Source organism: Egretta garzetta, unplaced genomic scaffold (assembly GCF_000687185.1).
Source record: "Egretta garzetta isolate BGI_Z169 unplaced genomic scaffold, ASM68718v1 scaffold325, whole genome shotgun sequence".
Taxonomy (NCBI): Eukaryota; Metazoa; Chordata; class Aves; order Pelecaniformes; family Ardeidae; genus Egretta; species Egretta garzetta.
Genome location: NW_009259833.1, coordinates 121,548 through 127,965, shown reverse-complemented (window position 1 = coordinate 127,965; position 6,418 = coordinate 121,548). Strand labels below are relative to the sequence as shown.

The 6,418-nt window shown below is 48.6% G+C and overlaps 1 protein-coding gene across 1 annotated transcript in view; it reads left to right on the top strand.

Annotated features, from left to right (window-relative positions):
• Positions 1 to 1,317: 1,317 nt before the first annotated feature.
• The window catches only part of LOC104127265 (nuclear receptor coactivator 1), a gene marked incomplete at its 3' end in the record, with an annotated part of 123,325 nt that continues 118,224 nt past the window's right edge, over positions 1,318 to 6,418 (top strand). The window contains exon 1 of the mRNA XM_009639920.2: positions 1,318 to 1,480. The remainder of the gene's footprint in view (positions 1,481 to 6,418) is intronic.

Genomic DNA, 6,418 nt, shown 5'->3' with positions numbered 1-6,418 from the left:
CACCTGGGCACCCTGCTGGCTCCTATCCAGCCCCCTCTCGACCAACCCCCCCAGGGCCTTTTCCGCCGGGCAGCTTTCCAGCCCCTCTGCCCCACGCCTGGAGCGCTGCCTGGGGTTGTGGTGACCCCAGGGCAGGACCCGGCCCTTGGCCTTGGTGACCCTCACCCCATTGCCCTGGGCCCATGGCTCCAGCCTGACCAGGTCCCCCTGCAGAGCCCTCCTCCCCCCCAGCAGATCCACACTCCTGCCCAGCTTGGGGTCATCTGCAAACTGAGGGTGCCCTCGATCCCCTCGCCCAGGTCATGGATAAAGATACAGAAACAACAATGTGTGGAGTGGCTTGGAAGAAAGGTTATGAAGCTCATCTCAGTGTTTCCATGGTTGTTTTTCTGTATATTACTTACTTTGTCATTAGAATTCAGGCAGTGCCTCACAATATGAAGAGCCCTCTTCTATGAACTTAAATTTTTCCACCAAGCGAGGTATTAGCAAGCCACAGATTAGTTGACGTACGAGCATTTGGCTCGAGAGGAACAAGGTTCAGGCTGGTTTGACTTAGAGGAGCGGGGACGGCTGAAGAAAATGGACATGCTGCAGTCTTGGCATCTTTTTATGGCGTACGTGCTTCGGGGGAGAAAGAATTACACTCGTCTCAGGTTCAGAGGCTACCTGGCTTACCGAAGGCGATACAGAAAAGTCTGCGGAAGAGGAGGAACTGGCGAAATCCCCTTGATCCGCTTCTGGCTTAATGCTTGGTAACAACAGCAATTTACTATCGGTGCCTTTGTGAGGCAGGGAAAGATCTCATTATCTTTGAGTTTTATGAGTTCGGCGGTGGGCTGCAGCCTGTTGGCTGTAAACACCGACTGTAATTTTCTGGTGCTAGTTTTTATCTCCCGTGTTGCAGAGATGCTGCCTCGCTATGGCAGATTTGCTGCTAGATCTGTGCTGTGTTTTTCTGGAGGGTAATTTTTATTTCTTAGGAGTGGCATTGGCAAAGAGGAAGGGGAGAATTTAAAAAAGAAAACCAAAACGTGTCGGTTGGAGCGTTAAGCTTTCATTTACTTTATTTCCCCAAGTAGCTTAAAGCTTGAGGAACCTTGCGGAGTTCTTTTCCAATGAAATAAAAAAGATACCTTGCAATTGATAGTATTGGGAAGGTCAACAAGCCATTAATGATGCTGCTGTGAATTAATAGTTGACCTCAACTTTGTCGGTTTTCTACTTAAAACACTGACAATTGCATCGCGTGAATAATAATAATTCAGAAAGATAAATGAAGGATAATGCAGACAAACTGTCTTTTCCTCTGCAGGACTCAGTAATTGATGCTGGTCCCCTATCGCAAGAGTTCATGTGAAGACTGCCCATGGAAGGTCGATGCCTGCGTTTGCTGAGGCTCTAGGATTCTGTTGTTTTGCTGTTTAACTGAAGAATCCCATTTTTCCCATGAACCATCTTTCACCTCGGGAAGATAGAGGTAAGGTTACAGGTCTCCGCTTCTTCTTTCCTCTGTTGGAAAATGTTTGAACCTGTCATGGAGGTGGGTTTTGCTGGAGCGCTTCTTCATGCGGAATTAATTACTGAGACTGCTGAAAGCAAAAGTCACCGTTTTTCTCCGTCCTTGGCATCCTTTGGGTTTTTTTCCCTACGTGAGATGTGCAGTCAGCCTGCATTGCATTCGTAGCGACGGGAGTTGTTTTAAAAGCTCATAAAGATGAAATTATTGCCTGAATCAACTGCGCTTTCTCAATATGTTTTGCAAAATTGAATAGCTAATTGCTGCAGTGGCAGAATGGCATGCGAAGGATTCGTGCTAAAGAATAATCTGTGGGTTTGGTGAGTCCGTGCTACGCTGTAGGCTGGCTCGCGCTGGCCATCAGGTGAATTGAGTCCATAGCCAGAGAATTTTAAAAGTCACAAACTTGGGAAATGAAAATGTTTTATGGCAAGGGCTACTACAACTTCCAGGGCGAGCAGTTTGTGCTCAGCATCCTTGCAGCTCTTACTAGCTGATGCATGCAGCAACTCGAACACTTCTGTGGTTTGCCCACAGCCGGCAATATCTTAAAGGAAAATTGTTGTAATGGAGTGGTAACTCGGAAAGACGGTAGGATGTGTTTAGGAATGAACAAAATGGTAAAACATGTAGCAGTGGGATGACGTGTTGGCTGCAGCTACTGTACGGCCGTGGGGTTCGCAGCCTCTCTCCATCAAGCCTGGGAGCGCTTACTGCTGTGGACCAGGAGTACACAGGGGAGGGGAGGACCTGTATCCCTGCTAATTCCCCTGGAAAACCAGCTTCTAGCTGACATGCCGTAAGGCAAAAAGTGACATATATCACTACAGCTGCCGTCGTCTGATGAAATTTTATATTGCTGGTATCACAATTCCCTGCCTGAGATAGCTGGTGTTGCAAGAAGCTTTTGCGTCGGAGCTGGTTTTGGCTGGAGTGCACTGGAAAATGGGATATTTCCTTCTGGATTGAGCATGGCTTGCTCCTGTGTGGTGTAAATACTGGTCCCAGTAAGATACTGGTGTTGTATGTCCTCTGTAGGCTGCTTTGGCCACCCAGTTTCTGTCCTTGAGTTGGCTGCTTCCCTAAACTGTGGTGGGATGATGGCTGCAGCAGGGGCTGCGGTGGCTTGGAGATGTCGGTGCCCCCATTCTCGATGTCCTCCCCCGATGGGTTTGATGGCTGGAGGGTAGATAATCAGGCGCCTGAGTTGGAGAGACATCCCCTTTGCCCCGCTCTGTCTGGCTGTCCAGAGTTTGACCTGTGGTTTTGAGCAAGACTCCTTGACTCGGTGTCTTCCATTTGTAGCACAAATGATGGCCGTAATTAGGCATGGTTATAAAATTTGGAAATAGCATCAATTTGGTCTTGCCGAATGCTGTCCTGACTGTTAGCTTGGAGTCGCCTGGGTGGAGAGGAGCTGCGGGGCTGCCTGTGAGTGGTAGGAAACCAGCAGAGCCCTGATCCAGTGCTGGAAGTGCTGCTCAGAGTTAATTATTAAACCATGCTTTGCCTGATAAACGCAGAGTTGGATTCAGCATTTTTCACTGCTTTCCCTCTGGACGTAACAGCTACTTTTTGATGGGGAGTGGGGAAGCTGTATCACACACACGCAACCAAAAACTCTTAAGCTCCTGCAACTCTTAAGGTGTCTTTATTTTTCTCTCTGGTATCTTTAACGGTTATACTTGATGATCTTAAAGGTCTTTTCCAACCTAGATGATTCTATGATTCTATGATCTGACCAGATTCAGCTTTTGAAGAGGTGACCTCACAGGGTGGTGGTGGGTTCTCCCCGCTGCCGACCTCCTGCTTTCCAGGCGCCGATTAATACCTGCCCGGGCTGGGAGCTTGCAGACCACGGGTCTTGGGCTGGAGCGTGCCACAGATTGGGCTGTACACAGCTTTTCTTCTTTATTTTCTTCTTTTTTGCCCCCCCTCTCCAAAGCAATCGGTACAAATCACGTGCCCAGCAGTGGCCAGGCTTTACCTGAGACATCTCTTAATGTCAGGCAGCTTGACAGATGCAACCCAGGCAAGTAAAGGGTTAAATTCTTAACTATGAAATTGGATATCATTGTGGGGAGGAAGAGTGAGTTCTAGATTAATTTTAAGGGTGAGGTGCCTCCTCGGCTGCTCTGGATTTCCCCTAATTTAGGGGACTGACGGGCTAGCCCCTGCAGAGAGCCAGGGAGAGCCCTGCCTTCATCCCACCTGGCACCTCCCAGCCTTCTCTTATTCCCTCCCCCCCCCAATCTGTCTTATTAAATTTCATTCTTTCCTCTAGCGAGTGGACTTTTTGGCTTGGCGTGAAATCTGGTTGCTGTGATTGAGTTCCCATCCCCTTTATCCTGCGATGGGGCTTTGAGATGAAAAAATGTAAATCCGATCGCTGAGACGCTCCCTCCCCCACCCTAGCCCTAGGTCTTTGCTGAGCCGAAACTCCCTCTTTATTCCTTAATGATCATATTCCTTCCACTTTAAATAGATTTCCTGCTGTTAACAGCGTTTTCAAGTGTTGCAACACTTTATAAATGGTATCTCGTGAGAGGTATTTACCGTAGCTGTGTTTCCTTGAAGTCGTAACCTCTGCCTTGCCGTTCCCTTTTCCCGGGGGCTGCTGGCGGGGTAGGAAGGACACAGATGACGGGCTTGGCAGTCACCGTACTTCTAAATCATCTGTTCTTCTACCTCTTTTGTTAGTTTTAGAGAGGGATGTTGTTTCAGCCATGTATTTGAAATGGAGTCCTGCTGATCAAGACAAAGATGCCTGCAGCACTTTGGGGGACTTAGCAAGAAGAAACCCCAGGCTTGTCTCGCCATGTACGAATTAAAGGCATTGGGGCACTCCTGAAGCCTTGCTTTTAGAAAACAAAGAGCACAAACAAACCAGGAACCCCCACCATCCCCGCTGGAAAAGGCTCTGTAGGTTGCCCAGTAGTTAACGGACAGGACAACCACCGTGGACCATGTGCAGGGAGAGGTCTGAAGCTTCTGCTGCGCAGAGGACACCCACCAGCAATCACAGAATCCCAGAATCCCAGCATGGCCGGGGCTGGCAGGGCCCTCTGGAGCTCACCCAGTGCCACCCCCCTGCCCAAGCAGGCTCACCCAGAGCAGGGGGCACAGGACAGCGTCCAGGCAGGGGTTGAAGATCTCCAGAGAAGGAGACTCCACAGTCCCCCTGGGCAGCCTGGGCCAGGGCTCGGGCACCCTCACAGTCAACAAGTTCTTCCTCCTGTTCAACTGGAACCTCTTCTGCTTCAGGTTGTGCCCATGGCCCCTTGTCCAGCGCTGGGCACCACTGAGAGAAGTCTGGCTCCATCCTCATGACATCCACTCTTAAGATATTTGTAATAATGCATTCTTCAAGTCGGGCTTCTTGTACTTCTGCTGGCCAGCCTGCAGCCACAATAACGGGAGATGTGGTTTTCTCTTTAGGTTGACAAATACGAAAGCTGAAGAGTTGAGTCCTTTGGTTTTGGGGGTTTGTTTTGGTTTTTTTTTTAGAAGAAAAGCTAGAAATGAGCACATGGAGGCCCCCAACACATTTCTTTTCATATTTGTCATGAAGATGTTATAGCCGGTTGTCACTAATAAAAAGTTGATACTAAAAGCGTTCACCCCGTTGAAGGTGTTCAAGTCTTAACTGAGTTTCTGCCCATTTTGTTTTTATTTGGTCATTTGATTCCGCTGCAGTCCTGGTTTGCGTAACGTTGCAGTACCTCTTTCTGTTAGATGTTTATGTCGGAGGCACCTGCGCGATGCTAAAGACAAAAGTTTCAAGCACGTGTTGAGAAGAAAACAGTTGATGGGATTTCAGATGTGTGCCTCTGGCTTTGGCTTTTCTGGGCGACATGAAGGAAGAGCTGTTTTGGTACGGGAGCGGGTTGTAGTTTCACATCTGAGCACTGTTTCTGTTCCCTTTTTCTAAAAATGCCATGAGATGCTTTTGTTTTCACATGTAAATCCTAGAGCTGGCCAGTCAGACTGGGTGCTTTGTTTATACAGAAAGTATTTGAGACACACACCTCTTCCGTTAAGTAGAACTTGGGGTGCTTAGCTCCTTCAGAAAATTAAAACATGTAAGTAAGGATTTGGTCATCATCCATGAAACATTGCTTGCCCAGGACCTTTGAGGAGAGCTGTTTTGACTTCTTTGTTTTAATATCCAGATTGTGGTTTTGCTTATCTTTTGGAACAAACCACTTCGCCCATCTGCCTCACTACTCCGAGAAATTTTAAGCAAATGCACCTTTTTCCTAGGCTTTCCCATTTCTACACAAATCCAGCCTAATTCTTTGACCGTGACCAGACACCAGCTGCAGGAACCCTTGCCAAGCCGTTGTCCCTCCACCCTTGGTCACTATCTACATGGCAAAGCTGGTGGCTTCCATGAGCCCGCCTGGATGATGTCCTATGTGACATGCTCTAGGTGAACCTGCTTTAGCAGGAGGGTTGGACTAGATGATCTCCTGAGGTCCCTTCCAACCCTTGCCATTCTGTGATTCTGTTTGTCCAACTGCATGGTTCTTGTGAGCACTCCTCAGCTGCAGCCCTGCCGAGCCTTCCAGGCTGGGCTGAGCCCTCTCCAGGAGCTTTTCAACCCAAGCTTCTTGTGCTGACGTAAGTGAGAAATGCTCACGTGAACTCTTCAGCTGTGAATGTGGGATCCTCTTCACAGCCAACCCGGGAATGGGAACATCTTAATCTAGCACAGCCATTTCTGCAGTGATCAATTTATCATCACCTCTAGTGCACGGCTACAGCGGTAATGCAGGTTGTAGCCCCTTCATAGAATCATAGACTCATAGAATTGTTTGGGTTGGCAAAGCCCTTTAAGCTCCCCCAACCCAAGCGTTCCCCTACCCCTGCCATCCCACCCCCAAACCCTGGCCCTCA